The sequence below is a fragment of the Onychostruthus taczanowskii genome, unplaced genomic scaffold, assembly GCF_017590055.1.
Source record: "Onychostruthus taczanowskii isolate IOZ18803 unplaced genomic scaffold, ASM1759005v1 scaffold113, whole genome shotgun sequence".
Taxonomy (NCBI): Eukaryota; Metazoa; Chordata; class Aves; order Passeriformes; family Passeridae; genus Onychostruthus; species Onychostruthus taczanowskii.
The window spans coordinates 258,320-278,518 of record NW_024497963.1 but is presented as its reverse complement, the minus strand read 5'-3'; the positions used below and the strand labels follow the sequence as shown (position 1 = coordinate 278,518).

General features: G+C 39.5%; 1 protein-coding gene across 1 annotated transcript in view; it reads right to left on the bottom strand.

Annotated features, from left to right (window-relative positions):
* The window catches only part of ZNF536 (zinc finger protein 536), a 228,594-nt gene that overhangs the window by 207,564 nt on the left and 831 nt on the right, over nt 1-20,199 (bottom strand). The gene's annotated exons all lie outside the window — the stretch shown is intronic.

Sequence of the window (20,199 nt, the reverse complement as noted above, 5' to 3'; positions counted from 1 at the left end):
CTGCAAATATACAACAAGACTTTCCTCCATCTACACTCTTTCAGACAGCCCAGAGCCTCTTCATTTTTCCAAGCAAATTATTAAAACAAAAGCATATTCATACGCTTTTTCTTAAAGGCTGCAAAAATAGCTTTATGCTATTTCTTAAAGACTGCAAAAATCCTTTTACCCATTTGGCAGACAGATATGCAAGCACTGTCTGAGCTTCAGAGGTGATTAGTGCCCCAGTTGCAACCCCAAGATTCATTTGTATCAAGAGGCCTCCAGCACCTGTAAAAATCACCTCCCAATGAATTTCTCAAGGTCACAGAAAGTCAGAAAAAGAATTAAGAATGAAGTTCTGTCCAGTGCTTTATCAACAAATTTAATTTTCAGGTGTCATCCATTTTTCTCATGATATTATGGTCACTCAAGCTCATATTTCACAGATGGACACCTTTTGCTCCAGGCATACACTACTTGATCTATTTTAGAAATCAAGCACAAGATCCTCAGATAGAGCCAATCCACACACTCACAGTGCAGGGGAAGACTATGCAGAGGTCACTTCTGAGCTGTTCATCACCGCTGCCTACTGGAAACTACTTCTGTGGATCTGTGCACCCAGAACTGCAATTAGGGTTTATAGGGAACCTTTGTCATTCCCTGTTCCCCCTTCAACATCTCTTTTCTCTCTGTGAAGAGGGGAAAAAAAAATAAAGGGTGGGTGGAGAGAAAACATAGTACAAGAACCTAGAGATCAATGATGAAACCTTTGGATTCAGATACTTTAAAGCCAGATTTTATCAGTTATCAATTCCACCAGACAGAATTTGCCCCAAAATCTATATTATTTATCTAAAAGGGCACTCCAGCACATAAAAACAATTCAATGCTATAAATTTACATATGATATAAAATTTCTTCATTTGCCCACTTACAGAAATACCAAGTTAGACCTTCCTCTGATTTATTGAGGTGAAATTGAAGTGGTATAAATGTGGCAAAAACTTAGAAGGTCACTAAGATCCTTAATGAAACACCTGATCACAGAGGCCCATTTAGAAAAGAGAATTCCAAGTTCTTTGGCCTCAAGATGCATGACAAAGATTAATTGCAAAAGCACTGCAATACATGCTGAAGGGAGCTAGAAGACAGGTGCAAACAATTGCCGATTTTTAAAAGTATTTTGCAGAATTCATTTGTAGTTCTTTTTAATCACTTCAGTATTACAGGAGAAAAAAATCTGAAGGATAAAATGGCAAGATATCAGTGAATAGAGCTGGGTAGAAGCTCAAGTTTCTCCAAGAGAAAAGATTTTCACACTAAGAGGAGCAAGCCAACCTGAAAACTCATCTCCTTCCTTTGAATATTCTACAGCAAATCCACTACAATAACGTGAGGCAGAAAAGTCCGGGGTGGAAAGGACACGCAGAGTTTACATTAAATTCTGCCCATGCATGTTTCACAGCAATACAGGAATACAGGGGTTCACATTTCAAACAGGAGTGGAAACAAACAGCCCCTGGTGAAGTCCTATGAGCAAGAAAGGAAACCAGCACCCAGAAGACTCTGTTGCCAGAAGTAACCTCAGCAACTGGTCCTGTCACCCTGACAGACACATTAAGAGACCCAGATGTCCAAACTGGAGGTTCTCTAAAGCAGAAATCTGAAATATACTTGGATCATTCATATATAGAACACTTCAGGCTACAACCATTCTCAGCAAGAGATTTTCCTTAATACTTGTCTACATCTGTCAGCTGATGCTGATACATACTGTAGCTTTATTTTTATTGATTTTAAATTTTAGAAATGTCACAAGTTAATTCACAGGTGTTTAGGAGAGGCCAGCAGTAACTATACTATTCCAACATCTTAATGAACCACTTCACCAGAAGCAAATTAGTAGCCACAATTAGTATACTTATAACTAGATTTTTGTAATTTTAAGCTTCATGCAATGTATGCTGTCTTCAACATCCCCTCCTTGCCACTAGAGAAGCAAATAGCTTGTGTTTTCCCTTTATATGACCATCTTCTTGTATCTTGCAGGCATATAATTTGCTATTCCTATAAGCTCTTTTTTTCAGGTAATGGTAGTGGTGCATGGCACTTTGCTTTGGAGCCAATTCCACACTAAATATCGATGAGTATCTTAATTAGGGACTAGTAAAGGAAAGAGAGAGACTGGATTAACAAAACCAGTGATGATGCCGAATGTGGACCCAAAAATGCATTTTAAAAATTCTACTTGTTTTAATGAGTAATACTTGCATGCTTTTAAAATCATTTTGTGGCTATGGCTTCCAGTCATGAAAATATATGCAATCTCATAAAATGTCTGATATTAGCATGCCTCTTCAAGTGCAAGTGAGTTGTCAATAAGACAATTAAGACAACATCAATAATACACACTGCACGTTATTATCTGCTATTTGAAATCCCAGCCTATCCAAAGATCTCTGGAAACAAAAGGTACATCCGACATTGGCAAAAACATCTCCCACAAGTGAAATATGTAATTCTGAATGTATGCAATGGCACTCCTACCTGTAAGGGAAAAAATGGATTGCTTTTAAATACAGAATAAATAACTCCTGATAATGTAAAACCTGGCTCTGTAGAAGAAATGGCTACAATAGAAAATTAGCAATCCTGTGCTTCAATCAATCGCTTCTATCACATGATCCAAGTCGATAAAAGTACTGAATAAGTGCTATCATTGACCTTAATCAGCCAACAATTGGCACACAGGGATCAGAAATCCTAGTGAGGAAATCAGTTGTCCCTAGTAGATTTTAAGGTTTGGGAACAGCAGACCTGCAACCTCTCATGGCGCCTTTCCATCCAAACACCACAATGGTTTTAACAGGAGGAAGGAAGGACTGAAGTTAAATAAGCAAACTTCCAGCAGATTCCTTCAGGTACAAAACTGAACAGGAGCATGTAGCTGAAGAATGCTGTAGTCCTGACTTTTTTTTTTTTTTCCACTCTGTAACACAGGAACTGCAGCTAAGCATACAGTGAAAACAGTCCTCAATGATTTTACATGGTGGAAATAACCTGTCTGGAAGTGAGGGTGATGAAAATTGTGCTGCACAATGATTAATTTAGGCTTTAATCCTGATGTCCCATTTCATCCAAAGTTGCCATTAAGCTCAAAAGGAGAAAGGACTACATAACTGGGACCTAACATTTTTATTTATCCACCTCATAAGGTGAATGTGATTTCAGATTGAACAGAATAGATTTCACTGTAACTAATGGACCAGATATATTCATACAATGTCCTTTTATTGATTTTACTTTCTTCTACCTATTGTTTGCATTTTCCTTTGAAAAAAACGTATAACTGTCATTATGCTGTAGATGTCCTTTACAATTCTTATATCATTCTACTACTTCTTAACAAAAAATACATGTTTTCCTACAGCGCGCTTTCTAATGAAAGACTCCCCACTAGCCAAACTGGAGCCTAAATTGTTAGAACATACTGTACAATTTGGGAGAAACAGAAGAAAATTAAACCCTTTGGAATTGGTTTGTTTGGGTTTGAAATATGTGTCTTTAAAAATTTAATAAAAGGAAAAAAAATGACTAAAGGACAGGCTTCATTTTAGACACATTCTAAACAATAAGCCTATTTATATAACTGATCACATAACGAATTTCTAGGCACTTTATGGAATGAAAAGCCTCTTGCACTGCAAAAGTCATACCGCACACAGCTTTCAAGTTTCAGAAAATAAATATTCAAAGGAATAGAGCAATAAAAAGATATTAAGTATTTTTAACCCACACTAGTCTGAAATTTTACACATTACCTTAAATAACCACCAAAAAAAAAAAGTAAAATATCTACAAAGGATAAGTACATGAACAAATTTAAACATACTTTCTTTGTTTACTAATTTTTTTTCACTCTTTCTTGATTTATATTGCAATATTTTGTTCCTAAGTTACGATTATGCAAAGTACAATTTGTTTTGGATGACTATTTGGAATGTTTACAATTATTTAAATACAATTTACTTAACTATTTTGAAACCAAATGATGTGTTGAATTAAAGAAGGTTCAACATTCAAATTGCTGTCATGTGCTCATTTCTCTGCAAACTGCACTGACAGCTGAGGATGGCACATTTTCATTTGCACAGGGTGCCTGGTGTTCCTACAGGTCACACTGATTTTAGAATCTTTCCACCAAGGGGCAACTGTCATGGAATCAACATCCAACTTATCTGTCAATATGGAAGCCACCAGCTGAAGGTAGGCAAGCTGAGAAGGGAAATGTAAAGCCATGCTCTTATTGATAAAACCTACACAGAACTGAAGCCACAGCTGAAGAAGGCAATGATTCAGCTACCAGATTAAAAAACGTTTCCAAATAACCAAATAACTTTGCATGCAAGAGCAGCCTTCAGAGATATACACATTTATGCAGAGCTAGCTTTTGCCAAAACAACGACGATCTCAAGAGTTTCAGTTCCTTAACGTGACTGAGCCTAAGGGCACAAGGAAGGGACGAGGTTGATAAAGTGGGAAGCACCCACAAATAAGTATCTTTGACAGAGAAAAGCTTCCAGCAGGATCTCAACCAGGTGCAGCCACTTTCATTAGCCAAGTCTGAGATTACTCCCATGCTGACTATCAAGTCCTATGAAAATATGAATTATCTGCATGCACCACAGCAGTGCTCATCCACATGCTTTGCCACTGCTGGACATCCTCAGGATTTCAAAACTATGCACATAATTACCAACATTCTCCCAGAACTTAAACACACAAGTACCCATCTACACTTTGGAGACTTCAGTTCTGTAGGTTGATTGTGCTGTTTAATTTCCCATTAAAAGAGAAAAAAATCTCAGTTGTACAGATGGGACAAGACAGAGTCTGGGATTTCTGAGGCATGCAGGAGAGGAGCTGCGTTAGGACTTTCATCTCTCCCTTTTGGTTTCTACTGAAATCTGTTACTTCTCTTTGTACAATCATGAACAGGCAAACTAGGATTGCTCAGATTCAAAACACAGTTACCAGCTGGAGCCCTCTGTGCAATTCCAGCTGAAATTCTTAGGACAGTTTTGGAAGCTCAGCCTTACCTGAACTCCTCAGGGTTTGGATGTATTTGTTTAAATAAAAGGAGAAGTTCAGATAAAAGGTGTAATTTCCCCATCTAAGGCAGCTATTCTCAGAACACCTTAACTCTTGGCCATGGAAACGGAGTCACAGTTTCAGAAGCCCCTTCCAGCATGGAACATGCAAATGCAGTTTTTGGAGAGTTCAGTGTCACTGAAGGCAAGGCCATCCCTTTGGTACTCAAAGGCTTGAGCTAAATACTGGCTTGCCACAAATAAAACAAGTTCAGATCCTTAATCATGTTCTCATTTTTGTGTGATGGAGCATTTCCACTCTGGTACAGAGCCTTTGGTCAGCAGGGCTTCTCTGACTGCTGCTGTCAAGAGTCAGGAGCTCTTCTGTCTGCATGTGACAACCTGAGGGACTCTACTGAAATCCAGGTATGGCCAAGCCAGAACTGACAGCAGGTCTGCCTAGAAGAGCATTAGAGGATGTCCTCGGGCTTGCCTGATCACCTCAAATTCAGAGGTATTTTTCTGGGTCAGAGAAGACCACAGGCGTTGCCACTGAAGAAAACCACATGTCAACCTACCTAGGGAGAGTTTTCTCAGGATTACTGTAATGACTCAGGAACACAAATCGGCACCCTGTCCATGGGAGGAGTAAAGCTGAGAATTATTTCTAAGAGAAAATCTTGGTTCCAGTGAACTCAGTGGAAAAGTCCCCATTATTCAAGAGCCAAGATTTATTCTTGGACTATAAGGCCAACAAGGAAAACAGAAGCAAGAGTTTTACTTAATCACTCCTTATGCACTGCAATAAGGAGATGGTGGCGTCCTCCCTGTTATTAACAGGGTTCATGTGAGGACAGGGACAGGATTCTTCTCTGTTTTATTTCAAACCATCTTAGGCACATCATTCTTTTCTTCCTCTTTTAACGGGAGTGCAGAAAGCCTGAAATGTGGGGCCTCGCTCAGACTCTCGTGCCTCTTGGTGGGTCTGTCACACAGAGGAAAACAGACTGCACTCGCTGCCTAACCTGTGCTGTGCCCCAAGCTGCAGCAGCGCTGCATGGTTTCATGTAAGTGACATGTCACAGCCAGCAGCGAGTGTGTCAGCTCCCTGACAGGCACACAACGTGTGACAGCATCCTCCAACACCACTCTCTCGGGCAGCCTCCGCCCCTCAGGGACAGCGTAAACAAGACTTGGTAGCAAGGAGAGCAGGACAGCATTTTGTGGGTTTTTTCAGTGTTTTCAGTGACGTTGGAGAAGTTCCACCACCAGCGAGTGTCAAATGTCACTCATGTTTCCGCTGTGACTGCAAACATGGTACAGTGCATAAAACCCAAACGTGCTAGTTAAACCCTGTAACTCCTGAGCAGTGCCCTCCATTAAATGTAATTGCATTATCTGACAAATAATCAATGTTCAGATGACACTCAAGAGTCCTAGCTGCTAATCCTGGGCTAAAACTATCTCATATTTGCCTTCTTTCTGAAGTTTTATACTGTGCCTGTGCTTCAATATCAGCCCCAAAGGAGAAGCAGCATCACAAATAAGGTCCTGGCTTCCAATATGAATTTTCTAATAGTTCCATTAGAGAGATGAAGAACATAATCTGGTTTTGGACAAAAGAGGGCTCAGTCTTTGGCAAGCAAAATGACATAGCACCTTGTTTATATCATTAGTTATGATATTTAGCATGTTAATTTTTCATTCTGTTAGGTTTAATTCTTCAATATTTGGAACAGATCTCTTATTTTACCAGGAATTCCAATGAGAAGGGAAAGAGCAGTGACTTTGATATCAAGGTCTCCAAAGAAAATTAAAATAGCAAATATTAGTTCAACAGAACAACCTGTGAGAGTGTGAGTGCTATTTTATATGGCTGTGGGCTGCTCTGATCTGAATGTATAGAGGACAGCATTATCCTGAGACAGAATAAAAAACTTCCCTCATTCTTTCTTCATCTTCCTCTTTCTCAGTTGGGCCTCCAAAGCTGGATCTCCCATGGTCTGCAGCCCCTACATCCCTGATGCTCCACCTGTGACACAGGAATGAGCAGTGCACTCCAGCTCCTGCCTGTCCTGGCCACTCTCCACATGTATTTCCTGTCTCCATCGCCTGGGTGTGGTGGTATAAAACTCCTCCTGAGTCCCCTGCCTTCCACACTTCCTCATCTGCAGCTGGCAAGAGCTCAGCCAGGCCACCCTGGCAGGACCTGCTCCAGAGACCCAGCAGCTTCAGAGCCAGGAATGCTCATGGCAAGGGAACAGCCCCATCCCCTGGGGTGTCTGAAGTCATCCTGCTGTGGGAAGGTGGTGCTGGAATGATGCCAGACAAGCCTTGGTGGAAAGAACAAGAAAATTAGAAGAATTTTCCTGCTCTTCACAAAAAAGCATAGTTCTGTGATGTGAGCTTAATTAACATTTACATGAACACTGTATTTGTTTATATTTAATACATCTTTTTCTAAATGTAATTCAAGACCGCAGCTATTCTAAAGTATGAAAAGCAACTCTTCCTTTGAACCACACTTTTAAAGGAATTCCAGCCAATTTAAAAAACAATTATGAGACCACACATGATTTCTGAAATCACAGATTATTGATAGGAACCACAGAGATAAAAAAAGTTTTAAAAAAACAAGAAGGTAGTATGTCTTATAGCAGGTTTTCAAAACACTGTAACACCTAACTCATAACCTAACTGAACTGTGTCCAGGATTTTTCACTACTTTGAGTTTTTCTAACTGCAGAAGACCCAGTTCAGCACAGAAATGCCTTAGCACCTGAGACCCAGCATTAGCCAAACAACTAAATCATGTTGCAATACCACTGCTTCCACTAACTCAGGATCAAATGCTATTCCAGAAATGCTCCCTATGAGATCAGCTGAAGCGGTACAGGAGGATTCACAGCACTGTACCAGTAAGGCTTGGCACTGAACAGCTTTAACTGACACTCCTTACATGTATGTGAACATCTTGTTTATAAAATCTGAAAGAGAGCTCATGAAACAAGTTATATCCACAAATTATTCACAGCTGAAGGCACATACAATCCTCTCCACAAACTAAAGAATTCCTATAGACTACAGAAAATTTTGTTAACATATAGCCTTCTTGAGAAAAAGTAAGCATGTAAACCAAGGGGGAAAAAAAACTACTGAACATAATAAAAAGATGTGACCATTCTAAAGTATTCTTACTCTTGTCATACCACTTTCTCAAAGACAAGTGCATTTATATCTTTTACAGGTGTCTTCATATCATGCAGTTGTAAGACAGGCATGCAAGCATCTTACAAAATTCTAAACTATTATTCAGTAATTGTTATTTACATTCTCCTTGTACACTTTGCAAACTCCACATACACCTGCTCTAGAAGGATGGGGCACCTGTGCTAAGACAAGAAGTGTTTCAGTATGGACTTTATTCAGTGTGCAGCAAGCCTTAGTAGAATAATAGGTAACCGGGTTACCTAATTGAAGAGTTTAAGTGTTGGCAATATTGTTGATGATAAACTAATAAGTTAGAAGAGCCTTCTTGACTTAGATGTCCAGCAATCATTGGACAAAATAAGGGCTTAAAATTGTTTAAAATTAATGTTGTTCACGTTTGAATACAAATTCTCTTAGCAGGTTTTTGCATATTGATTATACATTGCTGTTAAACCCTTTTATTTCTTTAGGAATAAATGATCCTTGTTCAACATATAAAAGCTGTCCTAGTGCTAAATACTGATCTTAAGGGAGCACAAATCCTAAATAGAAGTAAGTGGACAGAACTAGATACTACATTCAGCAGGTGCACATGGGAAGCACCTTGGACCCTGAACAAGGTACAAATGCCTTCCAAGCCTGGCAGAACTTTCAGTTTAGCCAGAGAACTTCCATTTTTCACAGATGCTTTCTGGATAATTCTGTGAAAAAAAACCACACACACATCTGAACGGAGCATAGAAAGTGTTCAAGACACTTCCGACTCCCTCTCTTTTTTTTTTTTTTTTTTTTTTGTTCAACTAATTTCCAATTTCAAATTAGAAGAAATTATCCAGAGGAAAAGTTGATTTCAAATCCAGTATGAAAAGACACGTGCAACACTTCTCCCTCTACCTGCCAGCCCTGCTTCTCCTGTCATGCTTCCCCAGCATTGTGGCTGACCCAGAGACCCTGCCCTGCTGCCTGCACACAGAGCTGGAAGCAAGCTGGAAGCCAGGGCTCCTCCCTCACTTATCTTTGGTTCGCTCTGTCGTGCTCAGCTCCACCACCAGCCCCAGAGAGAAAGGTGCAGAGATTATCGGCATCTTAAAGGAAGAAAAAAGTGATGGGGTCTTCAAGGGTATTTTCATTATTAAATCAGAAATGATGAAATTGTGCCATGTTATTTTTTAAATGACAAAACATTTGCTCCACAATATAATTAAAACCAAGAAAAGAATGCACAATTAGCAAAAGATATATGATGTGTCATAATAACAAGCAACAATAAAAATTTTCTGAAGACCTATTTGTAAATCTAAATTAATAAAGAAGAAACATAAAAAGAGAAGATTTTTACAATCTAATAGGTAGCATTTTGTTTGACTTAATACATGAAGCACATCTTCAAAAACCCCATCTCCCAACAGAAAACCTCATCATAGCAAAACACACCCAAAAATAGTTCTCATATGGTTAAAAGCATCAACATATTCTGAAAAGAAATGTTTTCTTCTAAAAAAGGTACATGAATAAGTGTAAGTGTCATGCAGTTGAAGAACATGGACCAACCAGACTATTTTTACAGAGGCATCAAATCTACTCTTAGATCTTTATACCAGCTACAGAGCAGGAGAATGAAAGTTGTGTTACATTACAGATTATACATGTGTAAACCACTTTCAAATCCAGCTGGTTTTATTTGTAAAATGTAAATTTCAATACCTTTCCCAAAATCACAGAAAAAGTCTGCATGATAATTTGTTTCTTTCCACAACAGTTATCTCATCAAATGCAAGTTCTGTCTAAGTAGATGGCGGATGTGAGTTCACTGCAGAAGTTGTATTCAGTAAGCAAAAGGTTAATAGTCTGAAGTCAATGATTTAGTATCATGACATGGGTAGTAGCCAATCAACAGTTGGTGTTTGAAAGAGGCTGTGATATATTATATTTATAGAGCAGGGGGGGTTGTGGTGATTTTTTTTTTTTTTGCTTGCGTGACAATGATTTCACTTAGAAGAGAGAAAACTAAATTTGACTCAGCCAGCTCACACCTGAAAACAAGATACTGCATCAGTGACAATAACAGACCTGATCATTAAGGTCTTCAATTAGTGAACTCAGTGGTGAATGTTGATCATAAAAATGCTGGAAGAGGTTTTTTTTGCAAGCTTGGGCCCTATGAAATTCACGTTTCTCTAAGGGAAAAGCTTTCCCTTTCCAAAGGGTACCCAAGGGGCCTCACTCATGTGGTAGGTTCATGGTGCTGCTGAGGGGCACTGGATGAAGGTAGAAAGGCAGTGTAAGAAACAGCTCAGGGTGCCTGGGCAATTCCTCTCTGTTTTTAGTGGAGCAGCCCCTGGAGAGGTGCAGTGCCTCCCCAGACTGCCCCAGTCCACATACTCATAAAGCAGTCATCAATGGCCACAAATTCAGGCCATCCCTAGAAGGGCCTTTTGCTACTTAAACTCTAAAGCAAAATAAATTAAATTCAAACTAACTCAACATTCATCACAAGCACCTTTTTTAAAAAAGAATTTAAGAGTTTTGATGCAAAGGGTAACTGTCAGCCAATATTTTACTCTTAGGATTTTATTACAGTTAACCTTCCAAGGATCTGACTTCATATATTCTCCATATGTGAGATTTCTATAGGTGCCAGCTGCAATAAAGGTATTTAAGGTTTGCAGACATATCCCCAGATTCACCTCAGCTGTAGCAATCTCACAGCATTAACAGATTAGAAATCAACTCAGAGTAGTTCTAAATGATGAAGACTGCTTAAACCAACTCATAACAGGTATTTAGACACAGGTGGAAGATATGACCCCAAACTCTTGAGCCAACTGCAAGGTGCTCGTGATTTCCAAGGACTTTGAACCAGCTGCAAAGAAACAGTCAAACTAGAATTTTTTATACTTTGTGACAGAGGATAGTAACAGTATCTTATCTGTACCTCGCAAGTATATATAAAAATAGAATATAATCTTAAAATCAAATTAGAGCCACACCACTGATGTAGTTTAGGTCTTGTAAAAATCAAAATCACACAAAAATTGAAGACCAATAAAAATGTTTCCATGGTTCTTTTTTTAATCCCATTGAAAACAATTTTTCGTTGTAAACATTTTTGCTAGCCAAGCACTGCAGCATTGTGCAACTGCATGACAGCCAAAGAGAAACTGATGAAAAGCTGACTAGATTGATTTCATTTTTCCAACCGAAGTGAAATACGTAAAAGGAAATAACAAAATGGTGAAGTTATTTTTACATATAAAAAATGTCCACATTTAATAAACTCACATGGAAACTGCACAGCCAATGGTAATGCTTTTAAAATAGATCTACAGATCCCTTCAGTTCTGCATGGAAACAAAGGCAGGAGTGGGTTTTTGCAGCACCTTTTCCCTTCCTCAGGGAGCACAGAAACACCCTCTCTGCTGAAGTCAGACCTGAGCCATTCCCTCTCCCCCCATGACCTCTCAGTTTCTGTGTAGAAGTGTGGCAGGGGGTTACTACTGGAACTCAGAGCTATATTTATTCCCTTGGCTCCCATCCATCACTGTTGCAGAGCAGCCAGGAGGGGAACCAACCAATACAGCATGGATTCTGCCAGAGTTGTGCTGCCAGACAAGTTAAGAATGAAAGACAGAGGAAACAGAAGCTATCAAAATGAGTATTTCTATCTCTAAGAAAAGAAGGATTTCCTCCCTTTGTGGATTCCCCTTCTACAGATTAAGACATTTTTTCTCTGCTTTTTAAGAGATCCTGACAGAGAAATCTGCCAGTTTCATAGATCTCCACCTCAGAGGAGGTTCTTCCTGAGAGAAGGAACAAGTGCAGTATCCCTTGCATCTCTCAGGCATTTGTTGGCATTTACACAGCATTTCTTTCCTCCTCCCAGTACTCCTAGAGAGCCATCCACAGCGAGCTCTGTGCTGCACAAGGTCCAAGGCAGTACTAGGAGAAACGGTTTCACCCTTCACACCTCCTAGAGCCCCTCTCTCAGTGCTCAGGGGTATGTAAGAATATTGAGTTCAAACACACAATCCACCCAACAAAAATAATGGCAACAAAACTCCATTTTAAGATGAAAATTTTTGGATTATAAAGATGCACTCCATCCCCAACTACTTTTATAATAGCTGAATTGTGAACTATGCAAGAAAGAATTTTTCAGTATCACGAATACTTTGAAGATTTCAGAATATCCTTTTGTTCTCCTCTGGGACTAACCTGATACCTTTTGCAATTTTTCAAAAGGAAAAGCCAGCAAGACAACAGTAAGAATATGAGACTGCTCTCACCATGTCACACTCAGGAGTGCAGGCTGTAAGACTCTGCAGCAGAAACCAGTGGGGTTCAGTCTCTCACATCACACTGGAGTGCCCAAGCCAAGAGTCAGTTCTCTTCTGACCCACTGAATAATTAAATGATTATTCAAATTGGAATAGCCTGAAGCAGGAACTTAAAAAGAAGAGTCAAAGTGTGTTTTTAAAGCACTCACCTGGGATGTGAGAAACTTGATTTGAAAAAGCTGACTTAAATCAGATAGAGAGGAACGATCTGAATCCAGCTCTCCAGTGACCCAGGTGCATTCCATAATCACCAGTTCATAATGAAGTGCAGAGATGCAACTCTTTCATTTTGAGCAGAAATTCAATTGTGGACCTGAGAAATCCTTCAAAGATGCAGCATGTTGATGCAAACTAATGAACTGGTATTTTTCAACTGCAATAAGAAAATGGCAGCTAGTTCTGGCCAGAAACTGTACTCCTATATTTGGAAAGCCCCTAGCATGCCAAAGATACTACCAAACAAACAAAAGACTGAAATTCTAATCCAGAAGTTGTTTTGGGTTTCCTATTGCTCATTTATCTCATAGCATGTCCATTTATGCAGGCACAGGCATATAGCTTTGTGTGCTGAAGCGAAAAAAAAGGAAAGATGCTTGAACATTTGATCTTTAAAACAGTAAAGAATATTTCAAAATAGCCAAGCTATTTTAAGAGGCATTTTATGGTAAAATCCAAAGGAGGGAGTAGTTAGAGCAGTGGAGGTTGTTCAGTCTGTATAATGGTACTAATAATGATACTGGGATAACTTCTACTGGTTATTTTATTAGCCCTAGGAGGAATGATACTCCTATGGCAAAATCTCAATGAATCAATGAAGAGCAGTTACTTTAAAAAGGTAATAAATAGTCATTTTATTGCATGATTCAGTTTTGGGTTGCCTATAATATTTGCATTTTTTTAACTCAAAAAGTTGGATTCAATTTTGTATGGGAAATGATGGAAGGAGAAAAAGTTTGATCAGGAAACAGTTGAGTTGCACATTGTACTTACAGTGAAATTAAGAAACACATGCATTTCACCACGTAAGGAAAGGAAGTTTTATCCACTGACTCAGTCATACCCAGACAGAAATAACAAAAGCAAAATTGAATGCTAGAAATCACATCAAAATAAATTAAAATTTTGCTAAACTTTATGCACTTTTCTGTGAGAAGAGAGATTCATAATTTTCCTGGAAATGCAGGACGTATTCCAATGAAATGAAGTTAAAAATTACTTGAAGCAGCAATTTTCAAAACTGGTGCTGCTTTCCAACATTGAGTCAACCCTCAACATTCAATAACCTCAGAAGTCCTGGTATAGACTGGAACTCGTAACAGTGTTCATGCAAACCTTGGAGAAATAAAAGTATTTAAAAAATAAAAACAAAAAGAGCATGTATATGTGAGTGGGTTTTTTTTCAAAATATGATATCATATCATATTTTGATATGATTGATCTAGGGCACACACCTGTCAAAAATCCTTGGCCACTAGAGTAGAAGGCAGTTTCTACTTCTCCTGTCAATTTCAAAGTAATGCCAGAGAAGAAAAGGTTTCTCCCTAATTCACTTGCTCAACACTTCACTGTCACATCATTCCCTTGAGTAAAACTGTTTCCAAAACGAAAATGCTGCACTATCCTGTTTTAAGATTTCAGTGGGCCCCTGAAGAAACAGATCTAGGGAATAATTTTTAGGAAACCCACATGAAAATTAAATGTAGCTCATCCATACAGAGCTATCAAAAGAAATGTTAGGAGAGGAACATCCAGCCCACCATGTCAGCATTTGTTAATAGAAACCTGACTTTACACCTCCTTGCTTTCTTCACCCAAGCTCTCACATGCTCTTTCTCAAGAAACAGACCTAGGCTTCCCTTGAACTCATTTATCCTTCCCTTGCTGATAATTTATTCCATATGTACTTAGCAAGGAGTTATTCTACCTGAATTTCCATATTTACCCAGGTTTCTCTAAAGTTTTGATTAAAGAGACCCACCTACATCTATCTGTATCTACCACTGGTATTCCAGTGATGAGATTTAAGGTAACAACGCTTGCAAAATCTATGCAGGCCAGCTTATGAGACTGAAATGAAAGAACATTAATACTGCATGCCATCATTTAGAAAAATAAATTTAATGCCAGGCTGGCAACCTAACACAGTGCTGTGACATGGGTAACCAGAGCTAATTCCCAGATCAGCAGGGGCCAGGACTATGAAGGAAGCACAACACATAGCGCTGTAGTGACCAAGTAGACGGTGGTACTTGATAGCAACCCCTTTGTAGCATTGATGAGCTCAACAGGTCTCCCATCCTCCTCACAAAGAACCACAGTGACTGTGGCAGAATATCCCAAAGGCATAAAAAAGGAGGAAAAGGTTCTAAGAGCACTTATTAAAAAGGGAAAAGAAAAAAAAGAAATGTAAAGAAACTATAACAAAATTCACATAAAGGCTGAAACAAGCTTGTCATGATGGGGAGAATCAGGACAGCCATGTACCCCTTTGCACCACAGCACCCTGACCCTCCTAAGGCTGATGACAGGAACAGTCCCCAGGACATCCCAGGCTGTCCCACAGCAGAGTAGTGGCCACAGGTGGTCCCGTATTAGTCCCTGCCACCAACCTCCCCTGCACCCCTCTTGGGAGTGAAAATCAGCTCATACTCTCCTTTTTCTTTCCCTTTCTGGCTTCTGCTCTTCACAAAACTGACACAGGGCCAAATTTTCCCAAGCAGCCTCTCCCTGGCACTGTGGTACCCACTTGGGATAAGCCCTGCCTGATCTTCCACCCTCCTGGCAAGCACTCGCTCCCTCTGGGAGCCCGAGATTCCTACAGCTGGACAGTTAACACTCGTGCAGGCAAAATGAGCTGCTGGTTTGAAGAAGCTCTGTTGCTTGCCCCATGCCATGGGAATGAAGCCATCATCATTATTTTCAGGCATTGCTACCTGCAGATCTGTTTGTTAATGTCCTGCTTTTTTCATAACATGGCAAATACTCATAAGGAATTACCTAATTCTGCTTTTGGTTATGTGAGTCTCAAATAATGCAATGCACAATGGAGGAAAGATCAGATATTGAGGCTCCTGTGGCTATTTTAGTTCTGTTTTCCTCATCTGTGTTTAAAAGACAGTCAGATTATAACAAAATTGTTTGTCTTTAATATAGTTCAACTTGACCCGATGAACCCATCTCTTTAGAAAACAATCTCACATGGAGTATTTAGATTAAGAACTGTAAAAAACAGTGACTTCAAAATACTTTCAAGGACCCGTCTTACAATTTTTAAAAAACACAGACAACTAAGCTAATTATAATTACTCCTCTATAATTCTTTTGCCTTTTTGATGCATCTGGTTATCTAGTAAGATGCACCTGAAAATTAGAGCAAATTTAAATTTAAGGGAAAGGTGCCAAATTCAGAATACTAGGAGAATCCTACGTCTGGGAGCATATTTAGTGGCAGCTTTGGTGCAGTTGGGCAGAGGCAACCCAAATCCTCCTTCACTACCCTATTCCCCTGCCTCTTTTCTGATCTGGATCTCTGCTGTCCCTGAAAAGATGCTTCAAATCTCTCCCTCAGTGCTTGGCTTCATTGCTTACCCTGCCAATATGAGTGAAAATGTCACAGCAGTTACTGTGATCCACTCAGATTTAGGCAGACGCTCCCCGGTTTTTTCACGTTAAACATCTATCGGATCATTCCAATTTTCTCTTGTCTCCAGCCAAGGGCAGATTCTGATCAGTGCCTTGGTCCAAGAAAGTTCGTACTCCATATTCGGCCACACAACTGGAAGTCAGAACCACACAGCTGTACAATAACCCTGAGATCAGCCAGTTAAGCATCAGAATTATTTTACTTTTACATATTTGCTTTCAGTAGCTCATCCTTTTTTTTCCTCTTCCACAAATATCTGTGCCTGGAGTTTCTTCACTAGAGAAATTCGGATTTCCATCTACAGTTGCCAGAAATAAGTTTATTCATGTTTCTATAAAAGAAAGAGTATGTATTCTATTTTTTCATCTTTGTTGTCTTTCCCTGCATCCAAATTGCTTGCAACTCAGGGAAATGCAAGGTATGAAAGAGAGGACAGAAAAATAGTTTTTCATGATCATACTGTTTTTAGCATTTTGAGGAGCCGATATACATCTCTTCAGGTATCTGAGAGAAATTCAGAGATTAAAATTTAGATTTGCTTACAATCTTATTAAAGTACACTAAATCAGAAGATTAAAATTCTCTATTTGTCCACACACTCAAACTATAAAAATAAATCTGTCTATGGCTTTAGTTCCCATTTTCATAAAATTTATATGTGAGTTGCCTCTTTTTTTTTTCTTTTTTTTTTCTTTTTTTTTTTTTTTTTTTGAGTCAAGGCACTCTAAAAACACCTGTGCAATTCAAAGTCAACTTTAAGCAAAAATCAACATTTGGAAAAATTACTTCTTACTGATTTCCCTACACTTGATGAAACTTGTGCTTCCCAGGGAATAAGTGCACCCCATTTTAATGGACTAGTGGATTTTCTACATCTGTTCTAATGCAAATCTCTTTGGTCACCTAAGGCTCCATGGTGGGTAAACAACCTAATGTGTCAGCTTTCTGTACTGAAGATCACAATTTCTGATCTCAGCACTGTCTTCATTGCTGCAAGCAAAACAGTGGTACTGATGTTGCAACTTACAGTCTACTCTCTTCTGATAATGAATGGGTTGGGTTATTGGCCTCTGGCATGGACAAAAATATGACAATCAGCCTCTTCATTATATAAAAGTCTACAGTGAAGACAGTGCCAGACAACTTGCTGACTATTAGAGCTTAAATATGTTCAGAAGTCAAAAACCCCGTAGAACGATTCTTTTTCCTTCTTTTCCATTAATAAGGACATAGTCAATTTATCAAAAGAGTTTTAATACTGTGTTTCCAGCACAGCAACTTGTATCTTCAGGAAATCATTTGCAAAACACAGCTTTAGCCTGCAAATACTTCACGTTCATTCCCTGCAAAAGCAACAGAGAGGCTGACCTTTCTTACATCTCCAGTTGTTAATTGTCATCATCGTAACAGCACATGAAAACAAAGTTAAGTCACTGGCACTTTAAAAACCCCATCACATTAAATCTCATTTACCTGAAGGGATAGAAATTCAGAGTCAGGAGCAAAATCTGAAGGCAGAGCAGACATGAGAAAGTGCACCCAGTCGCAGGGTTTAGCAACTGTACCGAGACTCTCTTCTAGTGCACGTTCTGAAACAGCAATCGAATCTCTCAGCACTTGGTACCAAACTGGAAACATTTTTCTTCTAAAACATTCTCTAAACTTTAAACAACTCATTTATGATCCATTTCTTACGAAGATTAACAGCATATCCACTAGAAGATTAGCTGAAAATAAAATTTAAAAAAAAAAAAGGATAACAGAAAGGGTAAAACAGACCAGACTAGGACAAACAACTCAAGCTATTTACAAATATTTTTATAATGACTAGAAATCATAGAGGCCTCTTTAACTGTCTAACTTTAAAAACAATAACAAAATAAATAAAAACCAAACAAGCCAAAAAATGCATCATCTGTTGACTGAACACAGGGCCTGATTTTCAAAGCTGCTGAGCACCCACAACTCCATCTGAAGTCAGTGGAAGTGATGAATGCTCAGCAGCCCTGCAAATCAGGCCCAAACTGTCCAGGGGTCTGCTAGCAGCCTAAGAGAAGTGGTGTTTAGAGTAGGGGGTTTGTTGCAGAATTGAGGAGGTTCAAAGTAATCTGTCAAAGAAGTGCTCCTACATTCATGAGTCGCAAAGCTAGCTGGCTCCCAGCTATGGGAAAAAAGTTAATTCATAGGGCTCGTAGGGCTTGCATTTGTCAAGGAGCAGGACGTCAATGCTATCATTATCAGGCAAATCAGCCAGGCGTTTAATGGTAGAATCAGGAGACATTTGCTCTCCACTATCAGAATGACATCATAACTAAAGCAGCCCTCGGCGAGGGGGGAGAGCCGGGGCAAGGCTTTGCACTTCTGCCCGGCTCGCCCCACCGATGGCTGCTCCCCTTCCCCACCAGGCAACTTCCAGCTCTCAGCTGCCTGCCCTCCACAACTTTCCCTCGCAGCATCCGAAACGCCAGCATCTGACTGCACAAAATACTTCGAAACCTGCCCGATCCAAAACTGCAATATTGCAAGCCAGCCACTCGGTTAGGAGGGGATGGGGTTTACACAGAAGCTACAAATTCACTCTAAAAATTGCTGGTATTTTTAATTACTTCAGTCATCTTCATCCTCCATCAAACGGGGGGGGGGAGGGGGTTACATACACGTTAAAAAGCTAGTTGCCTCTCTGATTTAAGAAGTAACAGCTTAGGTAACTTAGTCAATTTTTAAGCATACACAAACATATACACAAACAATCTTTGAATATTCTGACATATTTAGTGATGATCTATTCGATGACCAGAAATATAACTGCAACACACATTTCCCTTCCACAGTAGCCATAATTATACAAGTCAAACAGCACAAATTAGAAACTGTTAATCTATTTTCTTTAAAAACATCACTACAGGTACACAGGCATGGTACAAAAGCCTCACCTTGTATAACAACTGTGAGGGAAAAAGTTATGAAAGCAGACAGAAAACCTAAAATCCCTGAGGCTACAAAAAAATCTCGCTATTGAGAAACAACCCAAGAGACCACATAGGGAATGTACAGCTTTCAGAAGCACTTCTCATCTTATTTGCACTTAACCTATTGATGTACTTATGCAGGTCACTTACTTTTCGGATATGTTTGAACCCTTTATAACCATGCAGATCGCCGCGGTTTTCACTTGGGCTTTTTTTTTTTTTTTTGGTTTTGTTTGGGTTTTTGCAAACAAGTTTCATTTAAAAAAGATCCAATTATGCAAATCTGCTCCCGGATAGGTAGTGAATATTCAATATGATGGTGATACTGTAATAGTTCAATGCAACGCACTGTACTGGACAGATTTATGAGGCAACGTCACTACTACGCTCTGGTCCTCGCTGAAGCATCTTGAAGTTAATTAAAGCTGCAATGTCCACTTTTCCAGCCACCCTCCTCATTCAGGTTTACTATTTCAACATCAAACCACCGAGGGGGCCTCCCCCCTCTCTCCGTACATTTAAGCAGCCTTCCACAGTCAATGAACAATGAACAAAGATATGAGCGATGGGGGGGCGGGGGAGGGAAAAAAAACTCCAAAAAATCAAATCCGGTTTAAACAAGTAAAAATATAGTTTCTAATATTAAACTAGAAAAGAAAACATTCTTCTCCAAGCGAACGTGCAGAGGCGCTTAGCCAACCCCTTCAGAAAGGGTCTAAAAGCAGCCAGTCCTTTTTATTTCGAGCAGTGAATGAGCCCAAACAAGGCTTCTAAACTTAATTATGACACTTAAAATAGTCTTTTTCCACAGAAGCGGGCGGCTCGCCGCCGCTATCTGTATCAGCCGGGCACATCAGCTCAGCAAACACGGCCCCTGTTGGATTTATTTTAAACTGCACGGGGGGGCGGGGGGCGGCGAGGGAATGCACAGCCCCGCAGAGCGCTCCCGCCGCGGGCGGCCGGGC